The 18588-nt window shown below is 48.1% G+C and overlaps 1 long non-coding RNA gene and 1 other non-coding gene across 2 annotated transcripts; both read left to right on the forward strand.

Moving 5' to 3' along the window:
- The first annotated feature begins 929 nt into the window (after window positions 1–929).
- LOC107522497 (uncharacterized) lies at window positions 930–14308 on the forward strand. The gene is made up of 3 exons (XR_001601513.2): window positions 930–1211; window positions 2191–2254; window positions 12201–14308. It is a non-coding gene; the product is annotated as an uncharacterized LOC107522497 (long non-coding RNA).
- Window positions 14309–14805: 497 nt separating this feature from the next.
- Window positions 14806–14969, forward strand: LOC132535186 (U1 spliceosomal RNA). The gene has a single exon (XR_009546963.1). It is a non-coding gene; the product is annotated as a U1 spliceosomal RNA (small nuclear RNA).
- The last annotated feature ends 3619 nt before the right edge of the window (window positions 14970–18588 follow it).

The raw sequence follows: 18588 nt of genomic DNA on the forward strand, positions 1-18588 counted from the left end.
CAGAGCTAGTCCCAAGGTCTCAGGTTCATAGCTGCTGGTATGACAGGTGGGGCCCTGGGAGCATTGCTGCAGACATGCCCTGTGTGGTAGGTGGGACTCTTGGATTCTTTTTTCTTGCTGGGACTCAGTGCCGGCACTACGAATCCACTGCTTCTGGTGGCCTTTTTTTTTTTTCCCTCCGTTTTATTGGATAGGACAGAGAGAAGTTGAGAGGGGAGGGGAAGACAGAGAGAGGGAAAGAGAAAGATAGACACCTGCAGACTTGCTTCACCACTTGTGAAGCAGCTAACTCCCCTGCAGGTGGGGAGCCACGGGGCTCAAGCCTGGATCCTTACATGGGTCCTTGCACTTTGTACTATGTGTGCTCAACCTGGTGCACCACCACATGACCCTTGAAGGTGAGACTCTTCATGGCCACATTCTCTGTTTTCTCATCTTCACAAAGACACCTGTGTGCTGGGGAGGGGGGTGCAGGGTCTTGGTGTGGACGTCATACACCCTCTCTCCTTAACCCCTGCAGACCCTGGTACTAAGCTCACACCACCCTTCTTCCCACACTCAGGGCACAATTGGTCCTATTCAAGTGCTGGTCTGGGTCATCTCGGGACCAGAGAGTGGACAGTGAGGCTGCTGCCCATCTACCCTTTCTTTCTACCCCTGACTTGCCTCTGGTCCTCCTGCTTGTAGAAACTAGAAGCCTCCCAAGTGCCTCTGCCTGCTTGCTCCGTTGGCTCCCATTCTGGAAGGAACTCTTCTTTCTTTGGGTAGAGGACTCTAGGAAGCTAAATGGAATGGTGGAGTCAGTGTGCCACCTAGTGTCCACTTTCCTTACCTGGCTTTGCAGGCATTCCAGAGAGGGGAGGGCAGAATTTGTGGGAAGTCCAGACAACAACACTTTGCAGAGTTAAAAATGAAGTGTGTGTGTGTGTGTGTGTGTGTATGTAACAAAAGCAGACTAGGCTACCATTCTGCTTGAGAATTAAGTGTTCTATTTCAATTCGTTGTCCCCAGACCCTGAAGTCTACTATCCGTCACAGAGCCACATAATATCTGGGCATAGCATAGCAAAATAGAAAATCTTCACTTTTCAGAAAGGGAAACTGAGGCCCAAGGAAAGACAAAGACCTGCCCAGGTGATGGAACCTGCCTATATCAGATTCTGAGTTTGAACCATCGTCTTCAGCAACCATTCCAACATTCGTTAGGGAGAGGTAAGAGTAGTGGAGAGGAGTCATGCTTCTAGAATGTTCAGGACACAGGCCTGTGAGAGGGGAAATTCCAGGTGGTCTGGAGGGGAAATGGTGTGGGATGAGTCATTTCCCCTCTGTGCCTTGTGAAACACAAGGTTCTGCTGGGCCCCAGGCTTTCTTCCCAGAGACCCTGGTATGTGGTGTCCCTCTCGCTCCCATTGTCCCAACAACCCCTCCACTCCCCCAGACTTACTGAATGGGAATCTTAAGGTGGGCCTATGCAAACGGACATGTGACTAGCTCCCAAGTGACTCTGGAGAGCAGCCAGGGCTGAGGTGACATTCTGGGATCTGTAACCTGATTCCTAGTCCCTGGAATCACTTCCCTCTCCCTCTTCCTGAAGGTCACACAGAATAGGAGCTGCTTAACTTTCACTTCACTTTGGAATTTTCTACAATTTAAACATGAATTCTCTCTCTCCCTCTCTCTTTCTACACACACACACACACACACACACACACACACACACACACACACACACCCCAAGTAACTAATAGTTGTCTAAGGTTATGCACTTCCCCTTTGCACCACCAGAGAGAGCATGTGTCCTAGTCCAAATCCCTTGCAAACTTTTGTTTTCCACTTGCTCTTCACAGAACTTGGGGTCCTCTGCCAGGAGGAGGTGGCTTTTGAATGGCCACCAGGAGCCTGGTTTCCTGGGATAGTTGGGCTCTTCTCACTGTGTGCTCACACCCCAGGAGTAGCATCTGCCCTGCTCTGAGGTTATTTTTGGCTGTGGGGGGTTCTAAGCCCTCTTCTAGAAGGCAGAGATTGTTACTTGACCTGCTTCCCTGGTACAAAGGTGGTAGTGGAGGTGGGTGGGGTTGGCGTTAATGATGTCATGAGCAGGTTCAAGAGGAGTAGTAATGCTGAGCAACTGAGAGAGCTAGGTTTCCCGAGCAGCCCTTCTGAAGCCCAGTCTGCCTTCTTCACGGCCCAGGTGCTTGCCAACCTACCCAGGTGAATCGCATGTGGAGCTGTGTTGGACAACATTGGACTAGGAGGTGGGTGAGGGCCAGGCAGTAACAGGCGGGGGTAATAGATGGGGATGGGGACTCGGGCTGGAGGAAAGTTGGGCCTGCTTCCTGGTGTGGAGAGAAGAGCCCCACAGCTCTGCTGACCCCAGAGGTGGCCTCATCCCAGCTCCCCGGAGCACCAGAAGTGGGTGCTTACTAGGGTCACAAGGTCTCCTGGGCTCCTCTACCCTGGCCTTTCCTCGTGGCACCATGGGTGGGAAGATCTGGGTATGGGGCAGGGGAGTTAGCTGGTGAGCGCCTTAGCTACTCTGGCCCTGATTTAGGCTGGGTCATCCACTGTGCTATCTCACCCAGTCACCTCATACCTCTGGGGAGGGGGAGCTCGTATGTGTTGGTGGGGAGTAAGAGCCAAGAAGGAGTCCGTGCAGGGTGGAGGCAGGGGTCCTCTCATGGGCTATGGTGGGAGGCCCCTCCCTAAGGGTGGTGGCATGTCCTCCCCACACTTGGTTCCCCAGCACAGGGACTAGAGGCTTGGTCTGGAAAAGCTCTAGCTTCTATATGCCTTGCTCTTTATAGAATGAGAGTGCTCCAGCCACAGGTCTCTGGTTTTTCTAGACTTTGGGACCATGAGGGGACCCCCTCAGCAACCCCAAACCAAAGCTTATGGGACCTCTCTCAAGGCAAGTGGATTCCCTAGGCACATGAGTGGGAGTGAGAGGTAGGGGGGGGCTGTGCCTTAGAAGGGCCAGGGCTGAAGTGTCTGTCACCATGGCCCCCGTTTCAGTCCTCTTGGTTCTGGGCTGCTGGTTGCAGCTGCCAAGATTAACTACCTCCCTGTGGGTCCCTGACTCCAGGCAGCAGGGCTCTGAGCTGCAATTCCTCGGGGCCTCTGGGGGCAGCAGGATCTGCTTCTGCCAGACAGGGACTCTTCATCTTCTGCAGGAACTTAGAGGCCAGTGACCCCATCCCCACCCCAATACACAAGCTCTTAGTGCAGGGTGGAGGAAGAGGCGCCTGGATCCTGGATTGGGCCCGGGCCTGGGAGCCAGCCTTGGTTTGAGCTTTAGCAGCCCAGCACTAAACTGGGAGAGCTGGGGGTGGGTGTGCCCTAACCATGGAAAAAAAGTGAGTTCGGCCTTAGAGCCTCACCCTGGAATGGGGACACTTGGTGGTGGTGGCAGTGGCTCAGTGAGGTGCTGGAAAGAAATTTCACTTAGAACTTGCAACTGTGATGTCCAGAGCTTCGGGGGAGGGGGGAAGGGGGTAGGAGGAGGTAGCAGAAACCAGGGGAGGGTGCTCCCCTCAGGTGTGATCACCTCTGTGCTTAGAAGGCTCTGGAAGGACTACATTCAGGGGACAGCTCCCCAGGCTCTTACTGACATCATTTTGGGGAGTCCATGGGCTGCATGTGTCCCATGGCATGTGACCTCCTTGGTTCTGCCCCCAGGTCCTCAGGGCTCCAGGCTCTAAAGTCTGTTGCCCTTTCAAAAAATATATATATATTGCTGTGGTTTCCCCCAAAGAGTGTTTGTGGCCTGAGGATCCTGGGGGTTGTGGATAGTGTGTGTGTGTGTGTGGGGGGGGGGTGCAGCAGTTCAAGGTCTTAGCACTAGACCTGCGGCTCTACAAGACCCTGCTGAGATGAGGCAGCACCCCCCCCCTTGCCCCACCCTAGTCTTAGCTGCCATGGCCTTCAGAAGGGTCTCATCTGCCTCTCGGGAAACAGAAATGCCAGGTGGTGGCTTCAGAATCAAGGGGCCTAGAGCAGGTCTGTGGAGCTGTGTCTCCTCCCTGTGTCCTCCCGTACCGTAGGTAACCACAGGGACAATGTGTGTGCGTGTCTGTGTGTATGTGTGTACACACAAGGATAGCCAGGCAGTCACATCCTCAGAGGCAGAACACCACCTGGTAGTGAAGGCAGAGGCTAGCAGGAGATGGAGACAAACAAAAAGACACACTTGACAAAGCAAAGTTGGAGCACTTTTGGCTCTAAGCCAGGGGCATGCTGCCTTCTCTTGTGGGCTTTGTTTCCTGAAAGGCCTATCAATCAGGAGCAGAGTTATGCCAAACCTTGCTGCACATTGCCCAGGGTGCCCTGCTCTGGAGTAAATAATGTTTCCAGTCTAGTGTCCCTGGGCCAGATGCTTGGACACCATTAATAATATTCAACCCTTCATTGCCCCCTCCCCAGGGCATGTGGGGTACCCAGCTAGGGTTTGGCTATTCTAAAACTCTGACCTTGGGGGCAGGGACTAGTTCCTCTAATTCTGCCATCCCTTCCCTGTCTGCCCCACTGACCACAGCTGTAAGAGAGCAGCTCTTGGTTGTTACACTAGCCCAGGGCCCAACAATCCCTGCACATAGTAGGTACTTGCTGAATGCTGAGTGAGCTGGCTCTTGACTGGTGCCTCAGTGAACGATGGCCCCCACCTTTGTTCCCCGAGGGGCATGAGAGCTGCTGGCTGCTGCTGTGGACAGTGGCTGGGGTGGCTTGGGGTGCTCCCATCCTCCAGTGGGGTTCCAGGGCCCCATTCCAATGACTGCAGCATTTCTTCCCTGGCATCACAGTTAAGGTCACAGGCTTGGAATTGGTTGACCTGGGTTTGAGCTTTGACTTGGCTTGTTTTGAGTGTGGGACTATTGGCAGGGTCCTCTGAGACTCAGTTCCCCCACATAGAAAAGCAGTCTCAGAGAGGGCAGTAGCGCAGTGGGTTAAATGCACATGGCACGAAGCGCAAGGACTGGCATAAGGATACCAGTTCGAGCCCCCGGCTCCCCACCTGCAGAGGGGCTGCTTCACAAGCGGTGAAGCAGGTCTTCAGGTGTCAATCCTTCTCTCCCCTGTTCTGTCTTACCCTCCTCTCTCCATTTCTCTCCTATCCAACAACAATGACATCAATAACAACAATAATAGTAACCACAACAATGATAAAACTACCAGGGCAACCAAAGGGGGGGGATGGCCTCCAGGAGCAGTGGATTCATGGTGCAGGCACCGAGCCCCAGCAATAACAATAACCCTGGTGGCCAAAAAAAAAAAAAAGAAAGAAAGAAAGAAAAAGAAAAGCAATCTCTTACTCCAAGTGGTTCTGGATGAATAGTGACTACTATATTATTCTCACATACACATGATGCTGTTACTTATTCCAAGACTCCTCAAGGCGTCTCAGGTCCTCTTCCTGAAGACTTTGTGTTCAGAAAATCTCTGTCCAGTGCATTCTCCTGGGCACATAGTCCAAAGAGGGCCAAGAGGCTAAGAGGCTGCCCTCACACTCGCAAGGTCTTAGAGAGAGGCTGAGGCATATGCTCCTGAGCACCAGGAGCCACCAGGAGACTTGGCCTGGCCAGGGTGAGGTGCCACCCAGACCCTCTGCCCACTTGGCCATGGGCTCCCCAGTTCCCTCACAGTAGAGGTGGTCTGTGTCTACGCTGCTGGGGCAGAGAAGGTGTGTAAAAAGTTTCTTGAAGAAAAAGAATAAAAATAAATAAATAAATAAATAAAATAAAAGTTTCTTGAGGGGAGTTGGATGATAGCACATTGGGTTAAGCACACGTGGCACAAAGTGCAAGGACCAACTTAAGGATCCCGGTTCAAGCCCCCGGCTCCCCAGCTGCAGGGGGGTCACTTCACAGGTGGTGAAGTAGGTCTGCAGGTGTATCTTTTTCTCCCCCTCTCTGTCTTCCCCTCCTCTCTCCATTTCTCGCTGTCTTGTTCAACAATGATGACATCAATAACAACAATAATAATAACAACAACAATAAAACAACAAGGGCAACAAAAGGGAATAAATAAATATTTAGAAAAAAAGTTTCTTGCGCATAGATTATCCCTGTGTGGTGTGTATGTGAGTGTGTGGTTGTGCATGTGTGAGTTGAGTGTGTGTGCTGGAGTGTGTGTGGGTGTGTATGTGTGTGCATGCACATGTGTGAACACATGTATGTGCTGCATTGGGCAGGGGTGGAGCAGGTCAGGCAGCAGAGAAGGAGGAAGGGACTGAGCTGGGGGTGTAGGAGGGTAACCCCAGTATGTGGAGGCTTGGTGACCTCTGTGCAGGCCCTTCCCTCACCTTAGCCCCCTCGGTTGAGAATGAGGGTCTATTTCTTTTAAAGATAGAGGCACAATGAGTGGGGAATGAACCCCTATTCCCCTTCCCAGGGAGGCAGGCAGAAGAGCAGGGTCTGGTTAGTGGGAATCTGAGATGTGCCATGCATGCTATGGCACTAGGGGGCAGCAGATCACCAGATTCCCTGCAAGAAACTTCTGAAGGGCTCTAGCAGTGGGAAGGAAGGCAGAGGACAAACACCCTTTACTGTACAGAGATGCACCCCCAAAGACCAAGGAGCATGAGACAGCATGCACCATTCCTAAGGTGTCCCCTACTGTGGAGTGACGGTGAGTCACCCACCCTGAGCTCCAGTGCCCCTTCAGGAAATGAGGAAAATAAACCAGGATTGCTCCTGATGCTGGTGTCTGGACAAATGCCTGATGTCACTTGAGGCAAATCCTGAGAGAGTTGAGGGACTATTATTTTTTCTTCTTAGACATTGTAGTAAAAATGAACAGAAGCAAGAATGGCCCCAGTGCTCTGGGGCAAGACCTGGTGTGGAGCTTGTCTCAGTAGCTCTGTGCCTCAGTTTCCCCATCTGTAAAATGAGGATAATAGCATATGACTTACTAAAGGGTAGCATATCACAAGTGTAATAAAGATGCAACATGGACTTAGTTAAGGGACAAAGTGAAGTGAACTCAGGTTTTCATCAGTCAAGGTAATTGCATGCTTTTCACTCAACCACAACATATTTATTTATTTATTTGTTCCCTTTTGTTGCCCTTATTTTATTGTTGTAGTTATTATTATTGTTGTTATTGATTTTGTTGTTGGATAGGACAGAGAGAAATGGAGAGAGGAGGAGAGAAAGATAGACACCTACAGACCTGCTTCACTGCCTGTGAAGCGACTCCCCTGCAGGTGGGGAGCCGGGGCTTGAACTGGGATCCTTAAATCCTTGTGCTTTGTGCCACGTGCACTTAACCTGCTGCACTACCACCCGACTCCCAACCACAACATATTTATTGAAAAGTTGGGGAGCAAGTATGTGCTGGGCTCTGTGTTGGGTGTTCTTACAAGTGCAAGTGGACACTGTCTGTGTAATCAGAGAACATAAGCCCTCACAAACAGTGTTTTCCAAATGCCATTCCCAAGCCTTATGCTGAATGACTTACGTCCAGGTTCTGGGAAATGTAAAATGTACATCTCTGATTCTGTGACTTGGGGTCCTGCTGCGTGTGTGAGTGTGTGTGTGTGTGTGTGTGTACGCAGTTAAATACAGGATTCCTTGTAGACACCCAGGGTGTTGACTGAAAGCTTGTGGTGGTCTGAGCTCGGTCATTCAGTTGCTATCACAGCATTGCTCCACCATGAAGCACCCCCATAGTGCTGTCCATGGTGCTCCATGTGGTATTAGGGTTTAAGCCCAGGGCCTGATGCACAAGAGGATATCAGCTCTATGGGTGGGTCAGCTCCAGGCTCCTCCAGCATGTTTTGAAGGCTGCACAGATCTGCTTTTTAACTTGAACTGACCTTTCTAAGGAGAAATTCCACTAGATCCTCTCAACATTGTACTCCAGCCCCGTCCCACCTCACCCCCTGGTTTCTGATGCTCTTCTTTGGGCAACGCTTGCTGACCAGTACTGCATCCCCTTATAGTCAGCTCCACAGAGAAAACTGATTCCTCTCCTTGGACATTCACTGCTACTAGAGGTGGTACAGTCCTTCCACTTAACAGATGAGGAAGGTGAGACTTGTTCCTTCCAGTTCATGAGAGGCACAGTAGAACTCTGACTCCTGGTGCTTCGATTCCATCTCTTCCATGTCTGTTGCTCTTTGCTGGGGCAAGATGAAGAGTTGCTCCTTGCAAAGAGAGAAAGCATTCTAGATGATTCTGAAATGGGGTCTGGGGTCAGAGGCATGACCAAGTCTAGGCTGGCCAAGAACTATCTGTTGTCTTGGGAGCAACACCCACCTCTAAAACAGAAGGCCACCACATCCAGAGGAAGCTGAGAGAGGCCACTTTCTCAGACTGTCCATGACCTGCCTGCATCTGTGTCCAAGGACACAGGTTCCGTTGCTGTGGGCACTTATTATTCTGAAGGTGTAATGTATTGGGGGTATGGACCTGGTCTCATTCACTTGTTATCAAGTGAGTATAAAGTGTAGTGACGGAGAATGAGTATTCAACCTTACCTTTTAGAGGAACACAGTAAAAGATCTGTAGCTGAAATTATCCGATGCCTGAGGTTTGCCTTCCCCAAATCCTGTGTGCTGGAAGTCAGAGGAGTACAGGCATGTGGATGAAGCAGATTTGTCCGTGACTCAACAGTTGTTGCAGCAAGAAAATGGGTGTATGGCAAGTCATCACATGCTTCTATTGTGGGCACATTTGACACTTTCCATACTAAACCCTTTCTGGAAATGTGACATCTCAAACACTACTTTCGCTGATGATAAAAATAAGACAGACGCTGAAGTCAGACTGTCTCAAAGCCTTGGCATCTGATGCTAATTAGCCGAATGAATTGGGTAAGTTAATTTCTCTTTGCCTCAGTTTCACCATCTATAAAATGAAGATGATAATTATGATAATAGTTATAGGGTTACTTGTGGGGTTCACTGAGATTATGAATCTAAAGTATCTAGCACAGCACCAATAACTTATAACAATCAGTTGAAGTAATTTCTTGCATTAGGAGTCCACAGTTCAGGTTATAATTTGCCAAAAGAAGAAGCTACTTTGGTTGATTGAGACAATTTATTTTATTTTTTAAATAGTTTTATTGAGGGGATAATGGTTTAAAGAAATAAGATTTAAAACAAATTTATTTATAAACGCTGACAAAACTATAGGATAAGAGGGGTACAACTCCACACAATTACTACCACTAGAACTCCGTATCCCATCCCCTCCCCTGATAGATTTTTTTTTCTTTAACCCTCTGAGAGTATGGGCCCAAGATCATTATGGGGTGCAGAGGTGGAAGGTTTGGCTTCTGTAATTGCTTCCCCACTGAACATGGGCATTGACAGGTCAATCTATACTCCCAGCCTGGATTGAGACAATTTAATGGTCAATTCAGTTCAGCTCTAAGGTTCTAGTCCTTGAATTCTGGAATACCCAGCCCTGAGTCACTTGGTACTGGGCTGTGGGTATCTCAAATGGGTAGACACATCACTCAGAGCCAGGCTTCCTGAACCCCCATCGGAAAGGTTGTCTTCCTTGCTCTTCCTGTTCAAGTATTTTAGTCATGCATATCCACATAAGTCCTGTCTTGTATTTGTCTGACCATGTCTTTCTGAGTTTTAGCAACTCTCTTCACAGACTTGTGTGATCTCAGTCTTTGGTGAGGCAAACGCTAGAAGAAGAAGAAGTCTTTGGTGAGATTTTAAAAAGTCATCTAACCCAACTGTCACTGCAGATTCATGGGACAGATTCTTACTGGGGCCCTACCTTGAGACTGGTAGGCTGGTGCCACCAATGGATAGTATGGACACAGTGGTAAAGAGGACAGACCCAGTCAGTGGAAAGGGGACAGGGCACACCCTGACCTGGGCTATGAAGGGCACAGCAGATGGAACACAGGTCTTGATCCGTGCCCTATAGCCTTGTGGCCTGGGCTGCCTTCATCTGCTCAGCCTGTTTCCTCTGTGACACATGGTGTTTGCAGTAGATAGCATTTAATCTTTCAGTTCAGGATTCAGGCTCTCTGCTGCTTCTCTCTGGATAGCTCCTTTTCCACTGGAGGTTGACCTGCAGTGCAAGGAAGCTAGAGTTTCTATAAATCTTGGTTGTGACTTGCCCAAGGCCCAGGAACAGAGCTGCAAAGAACTAAAAAGCTAACAAGATGCACTTCCTCTATAGATGGAGTGCAGCCAGTGGCCAGTGAGGACTGACTTTCCCCACCAGAAGTGGCATGTGGTTTCCCAAACAACTCATACTATTCCCACTGTTTGGAGGTTTGAGATACCTGTTAGAATTCTAAAGGTTCCGGGAATTCCTGCTGTGAAAGACCCATATCTACCATCAGTGATTCCAGTGTTTCCCCTACAGATTGGACCATTTAGTTTTCTTGTGTCCTCTATTTCCTGTTCAGCAAATGCTTGGGAATACAACTTGAGGTCTTTTTTTTTTACCTTCTGAATTGGGTTTTATTGAAAATAAGGTTTGATTTGGCAATGGTACTAAGCTGTCCGTGCTGCCATAATTTGACATTGGGACAGTTCGGTTCAGCACCAGAGTTCCTTGGAATTCAGCTCCTCTTTCCTACATTCTCGGCTGAGTCTGACCACCCTCACTGGCTTCAAATCTTTGAGAAGCTGTCATCTGGCAGATACTGAACATATCCTGTTAGCTCCAGAAGGCCAGAGCATACTGGACTCAGTAAAGAAGTTAGTGTGTTTATGACCACAGATCATAAAATATGATGACTTCCATGTGGGTAGGGAGACTTTTGTCATAATAAATGTTAACCAGAGACTATTAGTGAGCCCATAACCTCCTGGCTGATGTGCCCTGCCCCACACAGTGCTTTCCATCACTTTCCCAGTGTTTGACCCACCAAGAGGGCTCCCTGGCTCTGTGACTTTGACCCCCAGCAGGTGACTGGAGGGTCTTATCCATGTCTTTCCAACTCTTAGATTTTGAGGGGATGTCATGAGAGGGGCATAGGGCAGTACTTAGTTGTACCCAAGACCCTCCAGGCCTGTGGTAAAGTTAGATTTCCCTGCCAAGGCCTCTTCTCAGGCCCAGGCCCAGGCCCTGACTTCCTTTTCACCAAGGGGGATAATCTGTTCAGGGAGCTGTGGCAATTGTTATGTCCCGCTGTCCAAATATATCAGTTATACTACCTGACTCACATTTCTGGGGCAGGGACAACAGAGGGAAGAACACTGGGACAGAACTATTTAATTGGCTCCTAGGACCAGCTCAGCCACCAAGTGTGACTGGAGACAAGTCCCTGAGATGGATTCAGGATTTGCATGGACTGAAAGGAGACCACTTAGAGAGGCTTCTTTAAGAAAAATAATATGAAATTATGAGTATGAATGTGATTTATTCTTGCAAACACTCAAAAGAAATTGCAACAAGTCTTGAAAAAGCCATTATGACAAACACCACAAGATCTGGACAAATAACTTGATGGTGTGTTAACTGCCTGACTTAACACTACAGAACACCCCCCCCCCCCATTCTCAACTTCACACACACTGGCTCCAGCTCTGTAATTTTGGCCCTTGGCTCCACCACCACACACCTTTTTAAAAAATATTTTATTTATTTTAATCATAGAGAGAAAGACTGATACAAAGGAAGGTATAGAGGAAGAGACCAGAACACTGCTCAGTTCTGACTTATGGTGGTACTGGGGATTAAACCTGGGGTCTCTGGGCCTCTAGCATGAAAGCCTTTTGTATAACCATTATACTGTCTTCCTAGCCCACACACACCTCTTGTACATACCCCTCAGGCCATGGTCACTATTGTGATACAACTTCTAGAACACAACTTCAGGTCTCAAAGTCAAATAGTTTAGCCCAGAGGACTGTAGGAATTTTCCTTCAGGCTAGCCCCTGCCCTGGGATGTATTGGGATGGTTACATAGCAATGTCTGCAAGCCTCCTCCCCAACCTTGAGTCAGACAGATTTTTGCTCACCTTTGAGGGACACTGAGTCAAAAACCCCAAATGTACACCAGGCCCATGGGAACCCAGAGTACAAAAGACATTGATTGATTACAGTGAACTATAGCATCTCCTAACCTGCCTACAGTATCTGAACACAAGAACATATTACTGGGGACATGGGACCCTGGAGCTTAAACTAGAAGCAGCTCCACCTCTGGGCATTTCACAAGCCTCTGAACTCCAGCTTCTTCATGTATACACAGAAAAATTCTGGCCTGATCTGTTTTTGGCAGGAATCAGATAAGAGAGAAGATGTGAAACCTTTGGATCCCCCCAAACAACGAAGACAGAGTGATACTGGCTGAGCAGGTACCTACTGAGGCTTCAGCTTTAGGATCAGAACTTCAGAGCCCCAAGTGCCACCCCCCTTCCTTCTAGACTGGAAGCTCTGGTATGAGAACTTGAAGGCTTAAGACTTTGACTCTAGTTTCAGGACATGCCCTGTGGGAGGCAGGCCATTGGTGCTGTAATCAAGTATTTGCTTCCTGGTAAGGAGGTATTGGTCCAATCTGAAGCCAACATGTCCTGAGCATCACTTCCCCCAACCCCACCCCTGCAGAGGAAGGAATAAACTAGGGGCTGAAGGTGCAGTTGGAAAGTTCTAGTAACTGAGCATCTAAAAAGACAGAACAGGCATATGTAAAGCCCCATGAAAGGTAAAGGGATGAGAATCAGGGACCAGGAAATAAAGCCCAGATTAGAGCTGGTCAGGGCTGATTCCAGAAAGCTAGAGGTGACTTCCCAGGCCCTACTTCATGGGAAGACTTTCCCAGGCTAAGAGTGGGACCTGGTGCTTGAGAAAGAGTAAACAACATGGCTCAGGGCTCTCCAGGAGGCCAGAGCTGTTGGAGAGATCAGCGATGTAGCTCCATGATAATGCACTTGCTTTGCATGTATAAAGCCTTGGGTTTGATCAACAGAACTGCCACCCCGCAAGAAATATTCTGCTAGATAACTTAGTGCCCTCTCATGGGGTTTTCCTTTTCTTCCTCCCCTTTTTAAAATTTTAATTATCTGTATTTATTTATTGGATAGAGAGACTGCAAGAAATCAAGAGGGAAGGGAGTAATAAAGAGGGAGAGAGATAGAGAGACACCGGCAACACTGCTTCACTACTCACAAAGCTTTCCCCTTGCAGGTGGGGACTGGGGGATTGAGTCCTTATGCATTGTAACGTGTGCTTAATCAGGTGCACCACCTTCTGCCCCTTCCCCATTTTTCTTAATTTGTATTCCTCTCACTGTAATCCCACTCTTAAAGAGAAATGGAGAAATGAACTTCAGTTCCACATACATCAGGCTTCCCCAGCCTACAGAGCTGTGAACTGAGAGAAAGCAGCAGATTGGAGCCTCTGCCATCCCTGACCACCCTCCTGAGACATAAGGTAGTGCGACTCGAGACACCCATCTGTGGGGAAGGAGCCTATGGGCACTGGGCTTTTTATTCCAGGGGGCTGAGAGCCATGATGTTCCAATTCACAATGTCGAGAGCATTAAGTGGGGAGACATCCTTTGACACTCTGTGAGCTCAACATGTAGGATGTGAGTTTAAGGAGCACTTGAGTAATGCAATGTCACACAGTGCCTTTTTATAATAGCATCAGAGTCAGCAAGCCGCTGTGATTCTGCCTATCTCAGAAGATGGATGTATTTTAGATATTTTAGATGTACATGCACTTAAAGCTGTTTATGTTGTGTGTGGGATTTTTGGCGTGTACATTTGTTTGCTGCTGAATATCTGCACGAAATACTGTGTTTCTGCGTCTTTGCCTGCACTAAGGAACATTTATAAATTTGTGGGTTCATGTGTATCCCAAGATTGGATAGGACTAGGATTGAAGCATAGTTGTGCTCAACTCCAGTGTGAAGAAGAGATTCTGGCAATCATATTAACTCAACTCTTTCACTTTACTGGCAAGGAAACCAAAGTCCTAGAAGTTAAAGTGACTTGTTCAAGGTCATACAGACGATCAAAGATGAGACTAGAATCCAGGACTGGAAATTCACAGTCTGGGAATTCTTCTGTAATGTTCAAATCAATTACATACTGGAGGAAAGGCAGGGCAATGTTTGAAGGTTTTTTTTTTTTTTTTTCTCTTCCTCTGATCAATATACTACCAAGGTCAATCCTGAATTAGCTAGATAACCCCAAATGTTAAATTCTTAACAATGACCAGACCTAGAATTGATTCTATCTCTGTAAATCCCAGTTATGCTGAGGCCATTGGAGAATTTCAGAACACATATGAAGGTTTTGCTATAGGCCTTTGTTTCTGAAGAAAAGTATCTAATATATATAAGCTTGCATTTGAGTTAAACAATAAAAACATCTGTTGTTTCTAGTGATGGCTCTGGTCCTAATATAACATGGCACAATAATACCCCTCAAATATCCATGATTAACCTGAATTGGAGAAGCTTCACCTCCCAGTGCCTCCCAGTGGCTGCTTCCACTGGCCTCAGCCACACAGCACACATACCAGCCTGAGCACCACCAGGCCTCCATTGCAGCACAACATTGAAATTAATTGCTTCGTTTAACATGGATGGTGTGTCCCTACTAGAAATGAATCCCACAGATTGGAGCCTTAAAGAAACAAAAATGAGCATATGCATAGGTGCCAACTTGGGCTTTCTGGACTGTGTTTAATTGCATTTGCTCACAGGTGTGCTGTCATTAAATGTTTGTTTACTTGTACACATGAATGTTTGCCTGGACAGCTGTTCTCACTTTGGTGTGTGTGAGGGTGGGGGGTAGTGGGGTGACAGTGGTGGTGAGGGCTTCCAGCTAATTTGGGGCAACCAGGGAATTGTCTCTTTATTTAAAAAAATTAAAAATATACTTACCTGGCAGGGGAGATACCATGATCACGAAGGTGGTTTTCCCAGGGCGAGGCTTATCCATTGCACTCCGGATGTGCTGACCCGTGCGATTTCCCCAAATGTGGGAAACTCGACTGCATAATTTGTGGTAGTGGGGGACTGCGTTCGCGCTCTCCCCTGAAAAAATAAAATAAATAAAAAAAAATAAAAATAAATAAATAAATAAATTAAAAATAAATAAAAAAATAAAGCCTGACTCCTCCCAGATGTCAGCTGGGAGTGTCTGGGTTTGAGGCAGATGTGGGTAGAGCAGCCAGGGTCACTGTCCCCTTGGGGCTCTCTCCCATAACTCTTCTGAATTTGCCAAACTACACCCCCTATGCCAACTTCAGTACGGAGGAAACATCTGAACAGGTTGGAGTCACACTGGTTCTTTTTTGTTTGTTTGTTTGTTTTGTGAGGGAGAAGGATTAGAGCTGAACTCTATCACAGGCAGTGCCAAAGAGCAAGCCCGGGGCCTCATGCATGCAAGTTCCTGCTCCCCACCTGCTGAGTTATCTCCCTAGCCCTCAGGCTGTGGTCTGCAAAGATATTTTCTTAAACACTAAGAAGAGGCAAAAGCCCAGGACATGGAAACTGCAGGAAACACCAGGATTGTGTTCAAAAACTATCTCGCCACCTCTTCCACACCTGAGTGCATCTAACTTCCATGTTTCTGCAGCCTCTTGCCTGGATTCTCAACTCCCAGCTCCAGGCCTTGCGAAGCATAGGGTGCAGGATATCACCCCAACCACTCTTCATAGAATTCCCCCTGCTGCATCTGGTCCATGTCCTCAGAGCAAAGCCAGTGACTTTTTTTTTTTTTTTGCCTCCAGGGTTATTGCTGGGGCTCAGTGCCTGCACCATGAGTTCACTGCTCCTGGAGGCCATTTCCCCCCTTTTGTTGCCCTTGTTGTTGTAGCCTTGTTGTGGTTATTATTGTTATTGTTGATGTCATTTGTTGTTGGATAGGACAGAGAGAAATGGAGAAAGGAGGGGAAGACAGAGAGGGGGAGAGAAAGATAGACACCTGCAGACCTGCTTCACTGCCTGTGAAGCGACTCCCCTGCAGGTAAGGGGCTGGGGGCTCGAACTGGGATCCTTACGCTGATCCTTGTGCTTGGTGCCACCTGCGCTTAACCCGCTGTGCTACCGCTTGACCCCCAGCCAGTGACTTTAGTGAGAAAGCCAGGGCAATTGTCATTTTAAGGTCTCACAGAAGCTCTCTGAGGGAGGTATTGGGCTACCCCCCTTTCCAGGTAAAGAAACTATGCTGCGATTCCCTAGGAAGCATAGCTGGGAAATGGCAGGTTGGATTAAGAGTTCAGCTGTAGTTACACTCTTAACTGTAACATTATAAAGCCCCCTTGTGCTGGAGGGAGTCCCCAAGTCTGCCTTGGTACCCCCTGTCCCCAAGTACATGCCAGGAGACTGTAACCACCTACATGGTGAATGTCCTCTGCTTTCATTGAAAACCTGGCCCTCCACACACCGCACTGGGGTCCCTGAAATGCCCCCAGTTGTAACTGGCATAAAAGTGATGCTCAGTTTTTAGGAGGTCCTTTAGGCCAGTGGAGGCAGGAGGGTCCTCTCTCCTTCCCACATGTGGGGTCTGAGCAGCTGTGCTGATACCCCGGGCCCGCTGGGGCCACCCTGTCCAGCAGACAGCAGCCCCTTTCATCCTGTCTGATTTAGCAGTTTATTTTAGGCATGGCCTGACCAGGTGCTCTGGGTCAATAGGCTTAGTTTTAAATAACTGGATTCCTCTTGGCAAGCATCTCCTTTAGATATGAAGGGATGTGCTGGAAGAAAGGGCCCAGCAGGCTGGAACAGTGTGGAAAGGTTGCTGAGCCAGAAGGCTGCAGACTGACACTGGGTTCTGTCACTGCTTGTGTGACCTCTGGTGGACCTAGCCCTCCCTCCCCTGCTCTGGCCTCAGTCTCCTCACCTGCAAAGCAGAGGCTTGGCCTGGGTCCTCTCCAGTGCTGCTGCAGCCTACCTCAAGCTTCTGTTCTATGTCTGTGTTTACAGGGGACAAAAAAAATCAGGGCAAAGCTACTGATTCAGGCACCAATTTAATCTCACAGCACTGAACCACCAGGGTGCAGCACTACTTCCAGCTCAGAAGACCTGGGTTCTAGTCTTGCTTGTGATACCAACCAGGTGACCAAGGTAAGCCCCAGTGTTCTAACCTGTTTTAAAAGAGGTGAACCAGCTTCAAAAGACACTGTGAGCATGTCACAAAGCGACTATAAGGGAGAACCCTTTAAACTCAAACACAAAACAGTCAATGTGCCTAATAGTTCCTCAACAAGCTGAGCATAGAATACTCTGGCAAGTCTGCATCTTAGTAAATATCCCCCCAAAGAATTGAAAGTAGGGCCATAACAGTGTCTGAGTACCCATTTTCATAGCAGCATTATCCACAGCAGCCATAAAGTAGAAGCAAACCAAGTGCCCCTTGACAGATAGAAGGATAAATAAACGTGTTCTATACACAGATTGGGATATTGTTCATTCAGGAAAAGGTATAGATTCAGGGGTCCGGGAAGTGGTGCACACTGGCTTAAGAGCACATAGTATAAAGCGTAAGGACCCGCACAAGGATCCCAATTGGAGCCCCTGGCTCCCCACCTGCAGGGGAGTTGCTTCACAAGTAGTGAAACAGGTCTGCAGGTGTCTTTCTCTCTCTCTCTCTCTATCTTCCCCTTCCTTCTCTATTCCTCTCATCTTATTAAGAAAAAAAAAATGAAAAAATGGCCACAGGAACAGTAGTGCAGGCACCAAGCCCCAGCAATAACCCTGTACTAGAATAAAAAAAAAAAGGCATGGATTCAGACACATGTTGCAATGTAGATGGCCCTTGCAGACATCATGCTAAGCAAAATAAGGCAGACAGAGAAAGAAAGAAAAAGTATGATCTCCCTTATGTGAGATACCTAGAATAAGCAATCCATACACATAAGGGCTAGGGGAGGGGTGAAAGGAGATATATTATTGTCTGATGAGCACAGACTTTCTGTTTTGATGATGAAAAGGTTGTGGTAGTGGCTAGTGGTGTTGGTTGTTTATACTGTGATGATCCCCAGTGCCACAAAAAAAAGTTCATTTAAAACTGTTAGAAGGGCAAAAATTCTCTATATTTTAACATTTTAAAAATGGAATGAACTTTAAAATTTTTAGTTGAAATCACAGGGGGCATCTTGGCAAAACCTGAGAATGAGGAGTTCTAGTTCCCTTGTCTGAACATAGGTAAGGCATTTTGGGGGAATGGATTTCCTTCCTCTGTCAAGTGGAGGTAGAGAGGAGTCCCTCCCCATGCTCCCCTATCCCACTGCATCTCAGAGAACAGGTGCAGAGTCACCAGGGTTCATCCAGAGGCCCCACTATACTGCCTGGGGAGGTCCAGTCCTGACACACTCCTTTCCCAGGCCTACTCTGAATCCCAGACCCCATGTGACCCTTTAGTTTGGCATTACAACATAGAGCTAACTTCCTGAACATACCAGTCTGCTCACAGCAGTCCTGACTTAGGCAGCTTCCTCCTCTGTGCCTAAGCCCTTGCCTGACACACAGCAGGCACTCAGCTGTCCTGTGACTGAGAAGAGTGTCCCCCCCCCCCCTCCATGCTGTGCCCAAGATGTGCAGAATGGTATATGGAATAAATCAATTTCAGCAGGGGTGGGGGGGGTCAGGTGAAGATAAAGGAGGAAGATATACGTGGCAGATCTAAACGATTTACCCATTAGAAACTGTTCAC

This window comes from Erinaceus europaeus, chromosome 20 (assembly GCF_950295315.1).
Source record: "Erinaceus europaeus chromosome 20, mEriEur2.1, whole genome shotgun sequence".
Lineage (NCBI taxonomy): Eukaryota > Metazoa > Chordata > Mammalia > Eulipotyphla > Erinaceidae > Erinaceus > Erinaceus europaeus.